Below are 24013 nucleotides of genomic sequence, written 5' to 3'. Positions count from 1 at the left end.
GTTTGTACCCGCACAGTGTTACTCTTTCAATCAGCTTAATCGTTTTAATAATGTGTCATAGATTTAAAAGCTTTTTCTTCTTTTTATTAAAACTGGTTTACAAATTACAGGGATTAATGGTGACACAAAGTGAGAAAGCCTGAAAATTTTAGCAGCGAAAAATTAGATATCAAGATATTAATTTAAATACAATCAGATTTCGTATTATTAAGACAATTTTTTGAACTAGCATTTACAATTAAATTACCTACTAATGTAGAACATCACACCTTTATGGTAACTCATTCAAGAAAAAACTTACTTCCTACAAGAATCGCGGTATTCGATTTTAAAATCGCGTGGATATGAATCACGACATTGGATTTTAAAAACGCGTAAACACAAATCGCGATAATAAATTTTTAAATCCCTTAAATAAGAATCGCTATGTACGATTTTTAAATTGCATGAATACAAATCCTCGGATTTTTTATGCCTTAGTCTACCACAGTTCCAGATTCAATAAGTCATATTAGGGCCTAAATTCGCGAAAAGCCAAATAAGACATATTATTATTAAGGTTATGTCGACCGGCCGGTGTAGGGGTCATGGATCTGGCGTTACATCAGAAAGGTTCCGGGTTCGAATCACGGGCAAGGCACGGATGTTCTTTCATTCTTTGTACTATCTGTCCTTACTGTGACAGCCACGTTGGCCCACATAACAGGGTGCCCCTGGAAAGGTGGCTAACAAATCTGCCCTTCAGATACCTGTATGACGTAAGTCATCGGGGAGATTTCCGTATCGTGATCTGGGGCAGAATAATCGCCAAGTCTTGGAAACTTCCGGGCAGCGGCTGGCGAGAAAATTTAAAAAAAAATAGATCGTGGAGTCCCTCCGCGCGGAATAAGTTAAACTTCGCAACCTGCAACGTTAATTGTAGAAGAATCAGCAGTCGTAGAAGGATCACTAGTTCTATTCAACGACTCTGTTTCCGTGCTCTGTAATAACGGTAATATTGTGCATTTTTCCCTTGTGGACCTCTTGAAACAGTGGAAGTGCTTGTGGTTGCCTCATCGTATCGCCCTGGAAAATGTATTTGTATTAATAATGTATGTGAATGTGTCATAATGTAATTTCAGAAGAGAAAACCAAACAATCAATTGATATCCACAAGAGACGTACCTAGGCATAACCTTAAATCCGTCGCATTGTCCGTGGGATTGTTTTCACTCATTTTTTACAATTGTTATCCACTAAGTTTGAAAATAAAAAATACTACCCTATTAAATTATATGTGTATCAAAATAAACTAAAAAAATATTTATAGAAAAACAATACTTTTATGAATTTTATGCTAGTGAGAACCAAAACAATATGGAAATGAATGAGGGAAAACTGGATCCTACCACGTGATTTCCCGGCCAATAAAAATGTAGCGTTAAACGTTTAACGCAACCTTGTTGGAAGTCGCATAAGAAGTATAACTTCAAAAAAAATCACAGAAAGGGACCCACTCGAAAGGTATAACTCGTAACCACCCCCGGGCAAACATCTACACGTTTTTTGTTTTTAAAAATTGAAAGTTTAAAATCTATTTGGCAACTTGGCGATTGTAGTTGGCGCAACAGATCACGATACGGAAATATCCCGTCAAGCCATTTCCCAGGCGGGCATTGAAAAAAAAAAAGGTATTAAGATTATTTTCGCATAAAGAGTTATATATTTTAATTTTTTACACATAATGTGTTTGACACCATTTGTAATAATTAAATCAATCAGAATTCTTTTATACACTCATGTTCGAAAGTTAAGGTATGCATTTTCGGGGACAAATAAAGAAGCAGCCAATTCAAGTGGAAACTCGTATGAAAATGCGTAGGTAGGTAGTTCATTTAGGTAGTTCATTTACGTCGTACTGGAGCTGCACAATGGGCTATTGGCGACGGTCTGGGAAACATCCCTGAGGATGATCCGAAGACAAGCCATCACAATTTTGATCCTCTGCAGAGGGGATGGCACCCCCTCTTCGGTAGCCCAACGACCTGCACGCGAAGTCGAGCACTTTATGGTAGAACAGTTTAACGAGGATCCATACCGCACATCCTCGGTCCCTACGCTGACTGATCCAAGTGGTCACCCACCCGCACACTGACAGCAGCCAGTCATGCTTGACTTTGGTGATTTGCTGGGAACCGTGTCTTAACGATCACTGCGGGACTGAAAATGCGTAGAGTTTGACATAAAGGATATGATAATAACAAAACTACAAAGGCATGTAGTCCAAAAATGACATTTTTGTATTGTTTAACACTAAACATACCAATACTTAATATATACCTATTTCTGCCATAGCCTGTCAAATGACGGGATTTTACATTTCTTAAGTGAATGTATGAAATATAGATGTTAGGAAGAAAATAAACAAACAAAAAAACATTATTATAATTAAACAAAATTGTATATTGCCAATTTTTATGTATTTCAAGCTCAAAGAATAAGAATTTTTAATTCATTGCTCTACACATTTTTCACATATACAGGGTGTTTTCCCTGTACATTTTCCTCAAACACATTTCTTCTTATTGTTATTATTTCTATAATTCTAATGATTATTCTTATTATTATAAGTATATATAAGAATTATAAGTATTATAATTCTTATAATTATTCTCATAATTAATATTATTTCTTTCAAGAACTTGCGCTGTCTTGATTGTTTGACATTTTTCTAGTTAAAAACTAACAGTTAGTTAAAAACGAAGTAAAGCTATCGAAATAAAATATAATCTACTTACCAAAACATTTAGTTTTTGTTCCTTTTATTGACACAAAAATGCCAATCTAAAGTGTTAGGTACTTTCTTGAAATCTGAATTCATAGTTATTCTGATTGTACTAACCAGGCGACAGTCTCTGCAGAAATGTGCAACTCATCGAATGCAATACGTTGAACATGCATTACATCGTCATTTGTCCCGCAGTGGACTGATCGTTAAGACACGGTTCCCAGAAGATCACCGAAGTCAAGCATCACTGGCTACAGTCAGTGTGCGGGTGGGTGACCACTTGGATCAGTCTGCGTAGAGACCGAGGGTGTGCGGTATTGGTCCTCGTTAAACTGTGCTACCGTAAAGTGCTCGACTTCGCGTGCAGGTCGTCGGGCTACCGAAGCGGGGGCGCCATCCCCTCTGCAGAGGATCAAAATTGCGATGGCATGTCTTCGGGTCATCCTCCGGGATGTTTCCCAGACCATCGCCAATAGCCCATTGTGCAGCTCTAGTGCGACGTAAATTAACAACAACAACAACAACATCGTCATTTCTGATCCGATGACCTTATAGAGCAATAAATTGTTCTCCCGGAAAAATAACCGGTAGTGGTAGAAATAGGTATACGACACGTATTATTCGAAACAAACAAAATACAAATAATAATAATAATAGAATATTAACTGTATATAATTGTCAGAAAAAGTAATGAGGTCAATTGTGCAAAAACGATAAGAGCATTTTCGATGCAAAAGTTCTTAAACGGTCATTTAGTATGCTTAGTGTTAATATGAGGTCTCACGCTGTTCACCATGTTATATGGGACTTGTGCATGATTACAGATTGTTAATTAATACCGATTATTTCCTTTGAACCCTGTGCAGAGAACTGGTATTCAAGGAAGATATTGTTAATATAAAGTACCATTGAATACTTCCGCCTTCCAATTCCATCACGTGTTCAACCCATGGTCACAACAAATGACTTAACTCAATATGGGCCCCCATATTCTAGTTCATTACTCTGGCCAGACATTAAAAATTATGATATTTAAGTGCTTAGCTGTCACTTTATATGACCGTTTCTAATAACGATTTACAGCTCTTCAAGAATTGATCTCACTCAAGTCAGCCGATCGGAACTTGCAATAAAAGTGGATGTTTTTTACGACTATTTAAATAACTCTTCTCGGTAATTGAAGTCTCATTTCGGATATCAGAAGGCATTAACCGACTTATATTTATTTTTTCGTGCACCAGCCTTGAGACACGGAATCTTGGATTCAATCCAGTAAAAAACAATTATTCAAATTCATCTGAATAAACCAAGCACTGGGAAAACAAAACAAAAAAAATGCATATTCAAAATTTACAAAACGTCCTCCGTTTTTGACGTAAGTAAACATTTCGTCAAATTAAGGAAATTACATTCTTTATTTTTTTCAGACTTAAATATAATGAAAGTATGTGCAGTGTTTGTATAAATGGCTAGCTTTGAGACGGATTCGCTGGAATCTTGAGTTCAATCCAGTAAAAAACAAAAAAAAATTATTCAAATTCATCTGAATAAACCAAGCACTGGGAAAACAAAACAAAAAAAAAGCAAATTCAAAATTTACAAAATGTCCTCCGTTTTTGACGTGAGTAAACATTTCGTCAAATTAAAGAAATTACATTCGTTATTTTTTTCAGACTTAAATATAATGAAAGTATGTGCAATGTTTGTATAAATGGCTAGCTTTGAGACGGATTCGCGGGAATCTTGAGTTCAATCCAGTAAAAAACAAAAAACAAAAAAAATATTCAAACTCATCTGAATAAACCAAGCACTGTGAAAACAAAACAAAAAAAAAGCAAATTCAAAATTTACAAAATGTCCTCCGTTTTTGACGTAAGTAAACATTTCATCAAATTAAAGAAATTACATTCTTTATTTTTTTTCAGACTTAAATATAATGAAAGTATCTGCAGTGTTTGTATAAATGGCTAGCTTTGAGACGGATTCGCTGGAATCTTGAATTCAATCCAGTAAAAAACAAAAAAAATTATTCAAATTCATCTGAATAAACCAAGCACTGTGAAAACAAAACAAAAAAAAAAGCAAATTCAAAATTTACAAAATGTCCTCCGTTTTTGACGTAAGTAAACATTTCGTCAAATTAAGGAAATTACATTCTTTATTTTTTTTTCAGACTTAAATATAATGAAAGTATCTGCAATGTTTGTATAAATGGCTAGCTTTGAGACGGATTCGCTGGAATCTTGAATTCAATCCAGTAAAAAACAAAAAAAAATTATTCAAATTCATCTGAATAAACCAAGCACTGTGAAAACAAAACCAAAAAAAGCAAATTCAAAATTTACAAAACGTCCTCCGTTTTTGATGTAAGTAAACATTTCGTCAAATTAAGGAAATTACATTCTTTATTTTTTTCAGACTTAAATACAATGAAAGTATGTGCAATGTTTGTATAAATGGCTAGCTTTGAGACGGATCGCTGGAATCTTGAATTCAATCCAGTAAAAACCAATTATTCAAATTCATCTGAATAAACCAAGCACTGGGAAAACAAAACAAAAAAAATGCATATTCAAAATTTACAAAACGTCCTCCGTTTTTGACGTAAGTAAACATTTCGTCAAATTAAGGAAATTACATTCTTTATTTTTTTCAGACTTAAATATAATGAAAGTATGTGCAATGTTTGTATAAATGGCGAGCTTTGAGACGGATTCGCTGGAATCTTGAGTTCAATCCAGTAAAAAACAAAAAAAATTTATTCAAACTCATCTGAATAAACCAAGCACTGTGAAAACAAAACAAAAACAAAAAAGCAAATTCAAAATTTACAAAATGTCCTCCGTTTTTGACGTAAGTAAACATTTCGTCAAATTAAAGAAATTACATTCTTTATTTTTTTCAGACTGAAATATAATGAAAGTATCTGCAATGTTTGTATAAATGGCTAGCTTTGAGTCGGATCGCTGGAATCGAGGATTCAATATTAGCCATTATAAAATGATCAAGAGATTTTTTGGTTCGATATCTTTCGGAGGGTGGGAAATGAAGCCTGAAATTGAGAATATCTTGCAAAATGCAAGATTTGCACATGAAAGTGCAATAATCTCACCGAACTTAGCTCAGTAGTCGCACATGCTGACTCCCAAGTATTTCATCAAACTTGTAAAATGATTAGCGCTTTCATACTCTTATGGACAGACGGCACGCCGAAATAGATTGTGGTTGAATTGTGAAAACGTTAAATAGAACAAAGAGAAAATCACGTTTTTGCATAATGCGTACAAAAATCAACATGGCAAGAAAAAAAAATCTCATTTTGGAAAAAGAAAAGAAAGGAGAGAAGATATTTAAAATTGACTTATGTTTTACAGTTTTTGACGAAACCATTTCATGGGAAATGTTCAAAATCAACTGACGTAATTTTTTCCGATTTCTGACGAAACCATTTCGTGGAACTGCTCCGAGCCAACATTTCATCAAATTAAGGAAATTACATTCTTCACTTTTTTGAGTCAAATATCATATTTACATAGTTCTTTTTTTAAATTTTTTTTTTGTTGACTCAAATATCATTATTTTCCGCAGACGTTTGCTGCAGATGCTTTGTTTTTTTCAAACAAACATTCTTTCTGTTTTATACATAGTGTCAATTAATATTAATTTATTGATTGTTTACAATTTTCTTTTTTTTCCCCCGAAGAACGGTTTTTCAGTTATGAATGGATTTGTAACAGCAGCATTCAAACTTTTTTTTTTATACCTCAACTGAGTTACCCTTCTCCTTACTGATATTTTTTTTCTCCCTTAATCAAATTGAAAGTGTAAAAAAAAAATAAGCGGCACCTGTTGAATAGCGTTTCCCTCCTCCTGATGTTCGAAAGCGAAGAATCATGTTTCCAAACGATAGGACAACAAAAGAAGAGAGGGGCTTCCATTCAAAAAAAATTCTCGACATACGGAAAAAAATTTATTCTCTTGTCAAGATAACTCACCTTGATTAAAAATTCTTCTCCAACAAAGAGGTGAATCGAAATTCGAGAGAATAAAGAGAGATTGTGGAGAGAGCGAATCGAAGTTTGGAATAAAATCAAATTTAAAAAATAAAAAAAAAATATTGAATTGAAATCAATTTTGAAGAAGACATACCATTGACTTTAGTCATCTCGGGGAATATGACTAGTTAAAGCGAAGATGGGCTGTTGGAGGCGGGGAGAAGCATCTTATTTCTGAAAATACGATAACTGTTTATTAGCTTATTCTATTCCAAATAACATAGTCGGCAAAAATAATCACAAAGCCTTAAAAAAACCTTTAACCTTAAAAAAAAACTTAACCTTAAGAAGAACTAAACCTTAAAAATAAAAAAGATCAGTGTAGGGTATACAGAACAAACGAATTCCGGACAGCAGCAGTTAACTTAGAATGAATAAAAAAAAAAATCAGAGTAGTGAAAACTGAACAAAGGTGCATATGCAGTGAAAAAAAATGGTGTTGTTGTTGTTGTAGTTCATTTATGTCGCACTAGAGCTGCACAATGGGCTATTGGCGACGGTCTGGGAAACATCCCCGAGGATGATCCGAAGACATGCCATCACAATTTTGATATTCTGAAGAGGGGATGGCAGCCCCGCTTCGGTAGCCCAACGACCTGCACGCGAAGTCGAGCACTTTACGGTAGAACAGTTTAACGAGGACCCATACAGCACACCCTCGGTCCCTACGCAGACTGATCCAAGTGGTACCCACCCGCAGACTGACCGCAGCCAGTGATGCTTGACTGCGGTGATCTGCTGGGAACCGTGCCTTAACGATCAGTTCACTGAGGGATCTTGAATATTTATTGAGCCAAATTACTAGACGCACTATAAGATTCTATGTAAAATCTTAATTATCAGCTGATACTATACAGCTTTATTGTTTTTACGCCACTCAAACGCACCGTGTATCAATGGGTTAAATTAGACGATATATAATATAAATTGGACGATAGGATATATTGGACGATGTTTTATATGAATATAGAATATTTATTATATCAAGCATTATACTAATATTATAAAAATGAGAAGCACTCAAGTGTTTTAATAATGATATGATTTTGCACGAGTTTATAGGCAATACTTTTATAGTTAAACATACGTCATCAACGACGTCACTAGCTCTCCTGGTTCCAAACTTTTTTTTGAACGGAGCAAACAATATGGCGTTTCTCATGTAGTTAAAAGTGGGTCAACTAAATCTTTGAATATATTAATTGATATAGAGTCGAATTAAACCACTGAAATGGCAAGAAAAAGTGTAATTAAGTTCTTCCATATCGTGAAGTTTTTCTCTGATATTTGATGTAATGAATATTCTATATTTATATAATATACCGTCTCATTCATTCAATCGTCAAATTTATGTTATATATGGTCTCATTTAACCACTAACGTAAACAAATGCAAACCGGTTTTAGTGAAGTAAAAACAATAAAGCTGTATAGTATACTTTTACATAGAATCTTAAATTGCGTCTATTCATATAGACAGAGACTGTAGGTATACTTCTACAAAAAGAAAAGAATTCTTATTTTTTCACAAAAACTTTGATTTCAAATCCCGCTAGCAAATTTCTATTACAAACAATGCCGCAGTCGAACCGACAGTTACAACTGATGGTGGAAAGAAAACTGTGATTTTAGCGTGATTGTTGGAGCTATCAAACACGTGACTAAAAAAAAATAGTAATTTGAAGGTGATTTTTGGTAGTTCGCTCCAGCGATCACGTTGGTCATTTGGGTAATCTGGCATAACGAATGAAATATATGATTAAGTGTTACACAGAACGCGCCAATAAACGACTTTTCTGATAGAGCTGTAAGTTTGCAAACATCACTGAGTTTATCTGTAAAATACTTGACGAAACAGAATCGTTTGAAATTTATTTTAAAACAATGGCTTCAGCTAGTCCAATAAGAATTATTTTTTTTAAATGTCTCCAAATTAAAAATAAACTGCTGTTTGTAGAAAATGCAACACCATGAAGGAATCATCAGAATCAAATGAAATTCGCAGCAAATGTCAATTATAGGATATTATGCAAATTAATAAAGTTTCAGAGCCATCGCGCGTGCGTGGCGCGCGCAGCGCCCTCTGAATTGATGCTGAAAGCGTATAAATAAAGTGCTGTAGCGGGACGTTGAAAATAGTCTATGATTATTTGTTAGTGGCAAACGTTTAGTGAGACCTGAGTATGCCTCCACGACGGAAGAATAAGAAATTCAAGCAACTTACGGAGTTTGAACGAGGGAGGATAATCGGCCTTCGAGAAGGAGGATTTTCCTATCGCGCAATAGCAGCTCGTATGCAGCGGAACAGTTCCACAGTGATGCGAGTTTGGAAGCAGTGGACCGACGAGCACCGAACAACTCGAAAAACAGGCACTGGACGACAGAAGGTGACGTCAGAGCGCGATGATCGACACCTGCTCCGCATGGCGGTGAATGATCGCACAGCTTCCTCCAGGCAGCTGGCAGCACATTGGTCTACTGCTACAGGTGTACAATTGTCGGCTTCGTCAATTCGTCGTCGTCTGCTGCGCCGTGGATTGCGTGCAAGGGTGCCATTATACAGGATTCCCCTCACGGCGGATCATCGACGGCTGCGTCGGCAGTGGGCTCTTGAGCACAGAGACTGGCGAGCTGATTGGCACCAAGTTGTCTTTTCAGATGAATCACGCTTCAATTTGTGGACCCATGATGGCCGTGTTCGTGTTAGACGTTATGCCGGTCAACGCTGCCTTCCTGAGTGTATTATTGAACGACATAGTGGTCGAACACCCGGAGTTATGGTCTGGGGTGGGATTTCGTATCATGGACGATCCAATTTGATACGAATTGAGGGTAATCTCAATAGCAACAGATACGTCCGTGAAGTGCTACAGCCCGAAGTCGTTCCTTTCCTTCAAGGCATCCCTGGAGCTATCTTTCAGCAGGATAATGCACGCCCACATGTTGCGCGGACTGTTAGAGACTTCTGTTCAGCACAACGCATGCAACTTCTTCCTTGGCCTGCTTATTCGCCGGATATGTCGCCTATTGAGCACGTGTGGGATATGGTTGGTCGGCGTCTCACTCGTGATCCGCGTCCTGCAGTTTCCAAAGACGAACTTTGGTTGCGCATACAAGCGATATGGAATTCTCTTCCTCAAGCAGATATTCAACATCTGTTTGACTCCATGCCACGTCGTATAGCAGCACTTATTGCAGCGCGTGGTGGCTGCACCAAATACTGATTTCGGACGCTTAATTTGTTTCTTTTGTTTTGAAAATTTCATCATTTATTTGTATCAGCACAAGTCGTTTCTGCATTAAATTTCATTTGATTCTGATTATTCTTTCATGGTGTTGCATTTTCTACAAACAGCAGTTTATAATTAGAAAATAAAAATCGAAAATCAGTCTTCGTAATTTCGTCATAATTTTCATACAATATTTTCATTTATGTTCGTTTACATAGAAACGAATTCCAAAACGTTTGAATTAGCGTGCGCCGTATTAATGCAAAAGTATTTTATATTTAATAACCGTCGTTGAACAGTCGACCCCATTTTATGGGTTTACGACTACTAATGTTCAACTCCGTAGCCTTGTAATTCTGAACCCTATCCAGAAGACAAGGGAACTCCTGGATCGAGTATTGGGAGAAATTTACCTTCGTGGAGGACTTTTTGATGGAGCTAACCCGCATTTGCGTTACATGGAGAGGAAGACCACGAGAACCTCCCATGGTTAGCCAGAAGGCAAGGAGACTCTAACTTATGCTCCGTCTACCAGTGAGAATATTTCACGTCAGCACTATGGTCGGTGCAAGCCGGATGCGGAATTCGTTTCGATTGCGATTCGAACCCAGTTCGCCTCATTGGAAGGCGAACGCTCTATTCCCTCAGTCATTGCTGCTCTATACAAAAGTTAAAAAAAAAAAAAAAAAAAAAAATAACACCTGTAAAAAAAAAAAAATACGCATATCGATCATAACGATTAATCGCTCACTGTAAACAACGTTATTAAACTGCCGAAAAATTTTTTTTCTATGAAATCCTTCACATCGAAATTTAATGATTTTTATTTTTTTAGGTATTACATGGATTTCTTTTAGTGCATTTTTTTTAGTGTTTTTCTTCTCCACTTTTTGAATTCACTTCCCATATGATTTGAATTCACTTTGATTTAAATTCCCTTCTCATATGCCTCTCTGGCTTGACGCTTATTTCCTTTTATTGATTCTTTGAATAATTAATATCATTATTACTCATTCAATTTCTGTTCAAATTTATTTTATGTAAACAAATTATCAAAAAAACAACAACAACAAATTGAAGTTAAAATAATGAGAGCAATACATTGTTTCAAGATTGAATTTCTTTAAAATCAACATATAAAGTTATGAAATTGGAAATTATCTTTTCTCCGAGCAATAAAATTACTTTCTCAAACCTCAAACAATTTTCTGATTATTTCAGCCACTGGGGGAACTGTGGACAAATTATAAGAGTTACTTCACGATTGGGACACTGAAATCATCGTACATCTCTTTTTAAAAAAATTTTTTTACCCATTGGCAAAATGGGTTTTGTTTTGGATTTGATTACGTCCACACACTTTTCAACTGTGTTCAAGAGTAGACAGTGCGCATGCGTCGTCAATGCATGCGTTGCTATGGCGACCGCTGCTGTTTCTCATTTCATTTTCACTAGCTGGCATTTTTAATGTATTTACATAATAATAATTTAAAATATTTTTATATTCTTTTTTATTATTAATGTATACTGTTCTACAGTAATGTATAATGTTTTATTATAATGTATAATGACTGTCTTGACGGTGATTTCAATATAAATATGAATGCTTAAGAAGGAAAAGTTCTGAAACTCGTACATAGGCAGGATATGAAAACGACAAACATCCATGGAGACAGTTTTTGCAACCCATGATATGAAATGGTATGGCGTTTAACGGAGTCAATCCAGAAAGAAAAAGCACAACTAAAAAGCAAAGACAATCACAACTTTTTGGTTGATTTTGTTTTGTTTTTTTGAATTTTTTTTTTATTCTTTTGGGATTTTTAAACGTTGTTTTTATTGAAATTCAAATTTAAAATATTTCGAAATTAGATGGATTTTAGAAGTTAGAAAAAATTTGTTTATAAAAATGCACATATTATATGGTTGATCTCAGTAGTAAACAAATTTTGTCAGTAGTAACAAGAACAAAAAAAAAAAAAACTCAGTAGTAAAAAATGTTCTCAGAGAGGTGTGCTGATCAGATAAGTGGAGGGAGGGGGTCTGTTTGCGCACCTATTTACAACATCTGGGTAAACCCGGGTTTTGACCCTAAGCGCCCCCACAACCAACTATTTGCACACTTTAAGGGGCCGCAGTTTGTGAGAAATCATTCCGAAGTTGGGACAGAAAATATTGATTGTATCCCGCATTATATTTATCGTTTGTTATCTCCCCCCCACCACAAACATCCGTCTAAAAACCACCAAAAAAGATGTGTCGCAGAAATAAATGTTTAAACATTTTGAAAAGTGAAAAATAGAAAAACATTTTTCCTTTATTAATTTTGTTTAAAACACAGTAAATGTGCGCTATAAAGACAATACACAATAAAGCTCATGAAATCCACATATATATTGTAGCGTGTGAAGCTATATTAAAGAACTGATCAATTTTTTTATGAAAAACTTTTATTCAGAAACAACACAAACAGTAAGAAATATGAATTACCCGTAACGGGATAGTGAAAAGATCATAAAACAAGAAAAACCCGTAACGTGATATAAGGAACTCAAATTCCAAACAAAAACTAATCTAAAGAAAACCAACATCTATGTCGTTCTAAAAATTGACTTCTAATTTTGTCGTCTGATTTTATTTTTTTAAATTTATCTCTTTAATTTATTTTATTTATGCTTTTGCCAGCCCGTCATTTTTAAATAATTTTACTTTTATTCATGCTTTTGCAAACCAATTTTTTTAAAAATATTTTTAGACTTTATAACATGCTTATGAGTAGCATGACAATTCACAATAGCTTATGAAATTGCCGTTAAAGCAAATCCAGCTATATATATAGCTAATCTATATATATATATATATATATATATATATATATACATTTAAAGTTAAAATAACATTTAAAAAAGAGTCGAGTACATTAATGTACTTTCGGCGCCACTGACAAATGTTGATTAAAATGGTAAGTTATCAACAGGAGGGGAGGGAGAGGTTATGCTCAATATATAGGTCAAGAAAGGCGCATAGGTTTGGAGTCGGCTCTAAAAATAGCCGATAATTCTTTTCAGGAAGTTACTACTTAACCCATGGTCGCTCACATATGTTCGCTCCGTAAGCATAAAAAATTGCGTGAAGAGAATGAGATGAAATAACGTCCGTTTTGATACTTTTCTGTATTGATATTGGAAATAACAGTAAATAGTTTTCCCTTTCTCGCTTAGTATTAAATAACAATAATAAATATTTTTAAAAAAAATCCGTCAAATAAGATTTGTCGTAATAGCGGAAGTGTTTTGTATCTTGAATATTCTCACACTGACTTCAAAAATGTCGCAATAGCGGAATTCTCGTTACATCGAGTTTTTACCGTATTTAGAAGAAGAAAAAAAATTTTTTTATTATTTTTGATATATATTTATGATAATATTTATGATATTAGTGAATACTTGTTTTCTTCTGAGGAAAAAAAATTCACACCATTGACTTAAATGTTGTTTTGTCTCGATATATTTTTTTTATCAGTTTTTAAAGTATAAGATAATTAAAGTCATAGAATATTAAAGTCTTCTTGAACATAAAAGTCTAAACCTTATGAAGTTCATCAGGAACAATATGAAGTAATCGTAAACAGCGCGTTGCTATGGCGACTGCTGCTGTTTGCAATTTTTTTTAGAATTCTTTTTTTTTTTTTCACTTTTAATTTTGATATGCATTAAGTTGGTGAGAGTTCATTATATTCTTTTTATTATTACCGTATAATGAATGGCTTGACGGTGATTTCAATATAAATACTGAAGAAGAAAAATATTTCGTGACGTCTCGAAACACGTACACAGGCAGGATATGAAAACCAATCCGACGACAAACATCCATTGAGACAGTTTTTTGCAACCCAATTGATTTGAAATGGTGTGGCGTTTAACGAAGTTAATTCAGAGAGAAAAAGCAATTGACCAGTGGGTAACCAGTTATCGAAATAAGGCGATCACAATTTTGTTTCTCTCTCTTTTCTTTTCTTTTTTGCTTGTTTGCTTTCTTAAATCGAGTTAAATGAGGAAAACAAAACTTATTTAATAATCATTCAACCAGCAATAAGAATGAATAAAAACGATATCTAAAAATTGTAACAATTATGCGTTTTTCTATTTAAAAAAAACCACTCAAAAAAACAAACGATGAAAGAATAATAAATATTGTTTTCAGTGGTCCAATTAAATCGTACGCTCTTGCAGCGTCATATAGTTGTTTCTTTTTCAAGAAAGAATGTTCGTCTTATTTTAAAGTACTTTCACAATCATTAACGTCAAATGATTCCTTTTTTTTTCCTTCAAAAATATCTCTTATTTTACATTATCTGAAAGGATGGATAAAAAGTATTCGTTTCAAGTTCCTGCCAACGACAAATATCAAAATTACTGACCACGACGAAAGAAAAAAAGATTGTTTAAAAGAAAAGTACCGATATTGGACATTTTGGAACAGTTATTTTGAAGAATGTAATCGCGCAGAACACGTTCTTTAAAATTAACAGTGATGACACGCAGTGATTTTTATCTGCAGACGATTCTTTTTAAAATTAAATCGTTGATTTCAAAACCACGTCTGGAGGATAATTAATGAATCGCCATCAAGTGCATTTTCCTTTTGCACTATTTGTTTTCAACGACTGGCAACGCAACTTTTCTATTTAATCCTCATATACATTTTTTTCCCCTTAATCTTTCACAAAAAAACTGAAAATTTATTTCCAATGTCTCTGAGAAGCTCATTTCAAAAGACTTACAACACAATGTGAAAGAGAGAGAGTGTGTGTTACTATTTTTCCAATGATTGCAACATTCATAAACATTCCACGACCAAAGTTTGTTTGCTTAAGAGGTAAAAAGAAACGATCGCCAATAAGTCACCACTTTGTTTTGACAGGATGGTTATTTTTTTCTTCTCTAATTTATTTCTCCAATGCGTGAACGGAAATTATAAGAAATAGATGTGGAAGACTAATTGGAAAAATCCAGTTCTTTTCAAATCGCCTCCATCATTTAGCAATGCTAAGAAAAGTCCAGGGGCATTAAATTTCTGTTTTCAAAGGAACTGACCAGTTATAGCTAGCCATTGCTTTCAATGAAAAATATGGATATTTTTTTAAATGTTAACTGATGGAGTATAAAGAACTTTTTGGTGATCTTGAAACTGAAATATGGAAACATAAATATATTTTGCGAAGTTATGATAAAGTTAAATTAAAATTTAGTCATGGTTACAATTTCATTCACATGTCATTGAAAGTCACTAAAATAAGAAAAATATCAGAAATCAAATGGAACCGGGCCGCCTATTTCATTGAAATTAGATTTAAATTCCTAGGTTTATACCCCAAATTAAAAATATCTGTGTTCCATTAAAATTTTATTTATTTAAAATAAGGGGGCCCCCGAAGGTAGTGACATATATTTTTTAATGTTTGTAATGTATCATTGTCTCCGATTACCCCCAGATGGAAACGTCTCATTTCAAAGAAACAAGCTCAGGGTTCTCATTGTTTTAAAGTTCTAGTAAGTTAAAATGTTAAATCCCGTTATATTTATTTTTTGGTGTAACTGTATTTTACGTTGAAGGCATATTTAAATAAAATACAATTAAATTAAAATTAATAAATCAAAGTAATCTAAAATATAAGCAATCAATTTCAATTGGGATATTTTAATAACTTTTTTAAAGAAGAAAATTTGCAGTTGAGAAAGAATCTGTTCATTATTGAAGTTTTTGAAAAAATTCGAGAATGAAAAGAAACTAGAACAATAACACTTTTCGAAAAGGATAATCCGAATTCTAATTTCCATAAAAAAAAAAATAGAGCGCCATCCAGGGTCAAGCTGCGAATCGAATGAAGAAAAGATGAACAGAATACCATCTGCAGCAACATCTCCAATTCATTTTCGATTGTTCTGTGTGAAAGGGCTCTCAAGGAAAATGAAAAAAATTGTTCGCTAACGCCAGATGTAAGAAAGCAAAATTTAAAAAAAATTCCAATCAATGTTTTGTCTGCAATGGAATTTTTTTTTTTTCACAGAGACTGTTAAGTACATTGTAATATATAAACATATTGTAATTCGCGGTTAAATGGATCTTCATCGCATATTAATTATTCGCAAAAAGAAACTAGGGATAGATCAAACAAAAGCGCTTTGACCTCTTCTCTTCAAAGTGATGTAAAAATTTGTGTAAGTTACAATTCAAAATAAATTTGACTATTATTAAATAAAAAAAACTTAAATAAGTTTTTTTTTTTTTACATAAAATTATCTTTGGATTAACGAATTTTATAAATATGCGCAAATTTTTTTAAAATTTGCTTTAAAAGTTACGTTGCACGTAGGTTTTTATTTATTTTTATACTAGTTTTATAACTCAATATTTGTCTAGGCAGAGAATATATCTCATCAAAATTACTTGATGGCAATACTCGTTTCATATTTTTCTTCTACTACGACTAAGCTCTTTTGTAATTATATTTAATACGATGTCATTTTTAGTTCATTTTAATGGATTATTTTAAAGATAGCATTTTATTACAAATGAATTAGAGAATGGTGCATTATCAGCGGTGAATTTGCATGGTGCATAAAAATTAAATGCGTAAAAATGTTTATAAACCTGGAAACTGTGTTATGGCATTAGACGATAACAATTTCGTAAAATAATTTGAACAAAATAGCTCATATTGAATGGAAAATAACTTATTTTAACATGTACAATTATAAGAGAGAAATAATAAGATAGTTTATTACCAATTGATCTCATAATGTGACATAAAATATTTTTCAAACTTGTGGATAAGTTAAGACAATTTTATGAGCAGTCCCACTATCTGTAACAAGTGGTTAACGTTCTTTTATAGCAAATTAAAAGGTATAAAAACCTATTTAATGTCTACAAGAGAGACTAAATTCTGAAGGAATAATTTTTAATCAAAAATGAAACCACAAAAGCAATTGGTTTTTCATGAAACTGTTGTGCGAATGCTAGAGCAAGAAAAAAAGAATTTTAAGTTTTATGCTTCTATATTTGTATCTTATAAAAGATTATACTCATGAAAAATATTGCTCATACATTAGATGTTTATTCTAGAATATTTGAGGTGATATTCTCATTCATTGAAATAGCTTTCTTTTTAAATCTTAAAATCGTTGTTTATATTCGTCATATGTTTCTTAAATCGACATTTAGGGTTCATACAGATTTTATTGTTTTCTGGTATAGATAGTGCCATTTAAAATATGAAAAGCAATTTTATACAGCGTTATAAACTACACCAGAGATACAATTCAAGCCGGATTTTTTTTTTTCATTCAGATTCTTTTTACAAAATTGAGGCAATGGCGCCGTTTTCAGTATCACCCGGGGTTTCGGTAGCGTCCTCCGCCAGCCTGCAAGGGTGTGAAAAAAATATTCTACTCAAAAGAACACTGTGGAACAACCAGATGATGACAGCGTCAACTATATGTATAGCCTTACTGATGAAATAGCTGAAATCAAGGCAAAGAACAAAGACTTGCATGCTATGACGATTGTCCCAAAGATGACTCCATTGAATTGCCCTGATGAGCATCTTTAGCTGTGTAACGAACTGAACTTTATGGAAAGTGTCCCAAACTTAGGTCTGAAAGTGTTCCGCTGATGCCAAAGAACGTAACATTTTGTTGAAACACGGACTTGAAGTCCTCAGCGCAAAAGCGATATTGGATGTTGAACTAAAAAGTAAAACGTTAAAATGAAGAGCTATCACCAGAGCCTGACTAAGGTAGGGGCAGTAGCCCCAGGCCCCCACACCAGAAGGGGGCCCCCAAATCGAATAGAAAATTTATTTTACATTTCCTTCTTTGATGAACTTCTTTTTTTAAACAAAATATCACTACAGTGTAAAATCCGTCTGGTTTATTAATTAATGTATCGCGTGAACGCAATCTATATTTTGTAAATCCAGGACTTTCTATGGCGGAATTCAGCTAAATTTTCAGAATCACAATGGACACATTTGGCCAATCAAAAGCCTGTATTTTTACAGATCGCAAAAGGCGATATGCTTACAAAAATACAGGTTTTTGAGTGACTTAATTGAGCCATCATAATTGCGAAATTTTAGCGGAATTTCGCCCTAATATCAGCTGGGATATGATATTTTCGCAGCTAGATGGCAAAAGTTAACAATCAGAAAACTGCATTCGACATGATGGAACATTGTCAGGAAATCAATAAAATGGACAGAGCGACGTTTCGTCTGCCGCTGTAGAGGGGGGTGGGGTGGATTTTACAGCTATTTTAGGTTCTAGTCAATTTTCTTGAGACTTATAATGAGGTGAAAAATTTAAATTACCTCCATAAAGTTCGGTTCTTCATTACTGAAGTAGAGGGAGGCCCTCCAGAGAAGTTTTTGCCCCCGGGGTCCCAATTAAGTCGAGCCCTGGCTATCACGATGTGGATTGATTGTCTCTCCTTAAAATGATCCCAGAACTTTTGACCCTAACTCAGATCAAAGCTTGAGTTTTGAGATGTTTAAAGCAATTTAAGAATTTACAAGCTGTGATTCACGAACCGATCACGTTGTCCTTTTACGATTAAGTCTTAAAGAAAGATCTGCCTCAGCATTCATCAGAAAATCGTGCTTCGATTTGTTCCCTGATTTTAAAGAGGGTCCTTTCACCGATATGCAGGGGCACACGCGAACTTATATTTTTGCGAGAGAGGGTCCATTTTCATTTTGCAGAGTGAAAATCCTATTGTATTTTGACCGATTCATAAGTGAGCTCCTGTAATTCAGCCTTGAATATTGAAAAAAACAACACACAGTCCCTGGGCCATATTATTAGATACACTCTAAGATTCTATGTAAAATATTAATTATCAGGTGATACTCTATACAGCTCTTATTGTTTTCATCTGACTGTTTGCACTTGTTTACGTTCGTCTATCAATGGGTTAAATGAGACGATATAGAATATAAATATAGAATATTGGATACATTAGACGATATATTATATAAATATAGAATATTCATTATATCAGGTATTATATTAGTATATTATAATAATTAGATTAAATTATAAGACGCACTGTAGTGTTTTAATAATGACATTTTTTGCACGAGTTTTTAGGCGATACTTTTTGTATTTAAAAATACGTGTAATGGGATTTTTTTCATTAGATTTTTTATAGACTTCCTATTTGTATTTATTTTTATCATATTGCATTACAATGTTAACCCATTGATACAAGCACGTAAACAAGTGCAAACAGTCAGATAAAAACAATAAAGCTGTTATAGTATCACCTGATAATTAATATTGTATACATAGAATCTTAGAGTGTGTCTATTAGTTTTGCCAGTGACTGTATATAAGCTATCTGACAACCATAATGTGTAATAATATCTGACACCCATAATGTGTAATAATATCTGACAACCATAATGTGTAATAATATCTGACAACCATAATGTGTAATAATATCTGACAACCATAATGTGTAATAATATCTGACAATCATAATGTGTAATAATATCTGACAACCATAATGTGTAATAATATCTGACAATCATAATGTGTAATAATATCTGACAACCATAATGTGTAATAATATCTGACAATCATAATGTGTAATAATATCTGACAACCATAATGTGTAATAATATCTGACAATCATAATGTGTAATAATATCTGACAACCATAATGTGTAATAATATCTGACAACCATAATGTGTAATAATATCTGACAATCATAATGTGTAATAATATCTGACAACCATAATGTGTAATAATATCTGACAATCATAATGTGTAATAATATCTGACAACCATAATGTGTAATAATATCTGACAATCTTAATGTGTAATAATATCTGACAACCATAATGTGTAATAATATCTGACAATCATATTGTGTAATAATATCTGACAATCATATTGTGTAATAATATCTGACAACCATAATGTGTAATAATATCTGACAACCATAATGTGTAATAATATCTGACAATCATAATGTGTAATAATATCTGACAACCATAATGTGTAATAATATCTGACAATCATAATGTGTAATAATATCTGACAACCATAATGTGTAATAAATCTGACATTCATATTGTGTAATAATATCTGACAATCATAATGTGTAATAATATCTGACAATCATAATGTGTAATAATATCTGACACCCATAATGTGTAATAATATCTGACAACCATAATGTGTAATAATATCTGACAACCATAATGTGTAATAATATCTGACAACCATAATGTGTAATAATATCTGACAATCATAATGTGTAATAATATCTGACAACCATAATGTGTAATAATATCTGACAATCATAATGTGTAATAATATCTGACAACCATAATGTGTAATAATATCTGACAATCATAATGTGTAATAATATCTGACAACCATAATGTGTAATAATATCTGACAATCATAATGTGTAATAATATCTGACAACCATAATGTGTAATAATATCTGACAACCATAATGTGTAATAATATCTGACAATCATAATGTGTAATAATATCTGACAACCATAATGTGTAATAATATCTGACAATCATAATGTGTAATAATATCTGACAACCATAATGTGTAATAATGCCTGACAATCTTAATGTGTAATAATATCTGACAACCATAATGTGTAATAATATCTGACAATCATATTGTGTAATAATATCTGACAATCATATTGTGTAATAATATCTGACAACCATAATGTGTAATAATATCTGACAACCATAATGTGTAATAATATCTGACAATCATAATGTGTAATAATATCTGACAACCATAATGTGTAATAATATCTGACAATCATAATGTGTAATAATATCTGACAACCATAATGTGTAATAAATCTGACATTCATATTGTGTAATAATATCTGACAATCATAATGTGTAATAATATCTGACAATCATAATGTGTAATAATATCTGACAACCATAATGTGTAATAATATCTGACAATCATAATGTGTAATAATATCTGACAACCATAATGTGTAATAATATCTGACAATCATAATGTGTAATAATATCTGACAACCATAATGTGTAATAATATCTGACAATCATAATGTGTAATAATATCTGACAACCATAATGTGTAATAATATCTGACAATCATAATAAGAAATTTACGATGGCAGCTAAGAAGTAAAGTATGATGGGTGTAGTATAAAATCTAGAAATAAAGTATATTAATCTAGAGGTCTTCAACCTTTTGCAATCAGAGGACAATATATGTAAGGTAAATTAATTCAATAGCAGGAGGAGAATTAATTCATCTTAGTCCTGGAAGCTATAAAGAATTGAATATTTTCTGTTTTGGAATGTTGCTCTCGGAACGAATTAAACTGTTTCAACTATACATCCATAGCGTATTCACAGTTTGAAAAATACTGCGTTCGCAAATTTGCTTGATGGATGATATAGAAGGCTATTATTATAAGCTAATTTATATTTCTCCTTTTCGGACGACTTGAATTTGGTAACAAGAGTGCGAAGACGAGTGATTGACAATAACAAGAAGCGGATTAGATTTCTTTAAAACAAAATTGTGAAAAGGGTACTTTAAACTGTACTTAAAACATACTTTTTTTCATAGCTATATAAAAAAAGTCAAATAAACGTGTCATAATTTAATTTGTATTTCTTAGAATGAATAAGTAAAAGTAGGAATATGAAATATTGTAGCATAGGGTGCGTAGCCAGATCTTTTAACAAAAAATAAGCACCTTTTAAGTACTATTTAAGCACTTGAGAAATATTTTTAATCACTTTCCAAAAGAAAATCATAATTGCTCTGTGCAGAAATAAAAAAAATTTTCTACCGTTTGAAATATTAAAATCAATAAAATTCAAAAATATTTTCTAAAACTTCACATAATCGTAATAAAATAACCAGTTTCTGATAAATATTGCTGAGTAAATTATGAAAATCATGCATTTTTTTATAATTTAGAACGACAATCAACACGGCAAAGAAAAAATCTCTTTTTAAACGATAGAAAATTAAGTCCTACAGTCGGACCTCCATTTAACAAAGTCGTTAAATTCCGATAATAAGTTCGTTATATGGAAAATTCGTTAAATAGAAAATCATCTTTTGAAATACTTAAATGACGGAAAACAGGTTTTAAATTCATAAACACTAGACATCATTAAAATAGCAAATGATATACCTTTATCTTGTAAACTAGTATCTACTATTTATTTTTATAAATCTTAACCCTAAAAGAAATCTGCATGGAATGCCAGAATAGAGCAAAACATTATCCAGTGTTACACTATCATGCTCCATACGTTTTGAACTAAAGAAAGATAAATTTATGTATATAATTATAGCTGTGCATTTATTATAGAATTAATTTTAAACATACACTACCACATGCGTTCATAAGTTTAATGGCTGCTGATGAAATCCGTTCATTTTGTCTGAATTTTTCGTTTGAAATGCAAACGAAAAGGGAAAGGGATTTTACTACTTTCTCTAAAAGTTAAGGGGGGCTTCGAAAACCAATTCAAGGTCATTTCTCCCATAAAATGCATTCAAGTATGAAATGTTCGGGAATATTTTGGGAAATAGGGAAAAGTGGATCTGAAAGAAAAGTTCGTTCAATAGACAATTCACTTCGCTGTTTGGAAGTTATTTTACGAAGAAATTTCCCAAAATGTTCTTGGTTCCTCGAAAAAATTTGCAAAATAGAGAAATTCGCAAAATTGAAGTTCGTTAAATAGAAGTCCGACTGTATTTACAAGCCTCGAATAAAAAAAGCACCTTTAAGTGCTTTTAAAAAACGTAAATCGAAATAAGCACCTTTAAGCACTTTTTTAAAACGCTACGCACCCTGTGTAAGTATGCCGAATAGCCAGACAATATTTGCCGAAAAGTTAAAATCTTTGGGCGGTCACAGTGACCTCTCATCCCGGTGTCCTTGACGTTATGGTTACTTTATCTCAAAAATCTTTTTTCAATTTTAAAAGAAAAATATATCAGACGCAACTTTTAACGAACCTTTTTTCTTTTTATTATTAACAGTTTTTTTTTTATTTTCTTCTTTTTTACAGGAAATAACTATCAGAATTTCTAGTTGATAATACTCATTTTCGAACTCTCGGTAAAATATTATATCTTATTGTTCTCTATATTTTATTTAAAATAAGCAAAGTTTTTGCGCTAAGTAAACATTTTCTTCTTACAGTTAGAACAAATTAACGAATGTTTTAAAAATTTTAATTTTGTATACAGAAAAGTATTTGAAATAATAACCTCACGGTATTTGTGTAAGAAAATTATTATTTTATAGAAGATTATATTATTACAGTTCATTTGTCATTCACTATTATTGTTTTATAATTTAAAGATATTAAAACGCGAATGTTGTAAATAGGAAATAATGATTTAATAATTAAATTTAGTTAAAAAAAATTTCTATTATATATTTTTACGAAACATAACAGTGAAGTTATGGTACGTATGTTTTTGCATTTGAATATTTTTTTATTTATTTACTTCGTCGTTTTAAGTTTTGTACTGGAAAAAATTTGATTTATCTTTAAGAAAACCCGATGAATCATATAAAAAGTGGAAGTGTCAGGAACATCCCGGCGGAATTGCTTAAACTAACAGCCCTCATTTAGTATCAGGAGTCGGCCTAAACATTTTGTAAAAGGTCCTATTTTTGTAAAATCGTGAAAAAACTACTCATAATTTGTGTATATAAAATAAGCTTTAAGTCACATTCTTTCAACCAGGGTCCTGCTTTTGTGTATGTGTGCAAATGGGGTCCTGTTATTGCGAAAAATTGCTAAAAACCTTTTCAAGAAGTTTCTATATTGTTAATAGATACAAGATTCTGCTCAACAATTGCTGCTACTAAATTAGAGATGCAGCATACAAAAATATTT

At 32.6% G+C, this 24013-nt stretch overlaps 1 protein-coding gene across 8 annotated transcripts in view; it reads right to left on the bottom strand.

The window, feature by feature from the left end:
- Positions 1-24013, bottom strand: part of LOC107451551 (uncharacterized) — a 238752-nt gene that overhangs the window by 123727 nt on the left and 91012 nt on the right. The window lies entirely within an intron of this gene.

Source organism: Parasteatoda tepidariorum, chromosome 9 (genome assembly GCF_982258835.1).
Source record: "Parasteatoda tepidariorum strain Cologne lab strain chromosome 9, Ptep-v5.0, whole genome shotgun sequence".
Classification (NCBI taxonomy): Eukaryota; Metazoa; Arthropoda; class Arachnida; order Araneae; family Theridiidae; genus Parasteatoda; species Parasteatoda tepidariorum.
This window is presented reverse-complemented; position numbering and strand designations above follow the sequence as displayed.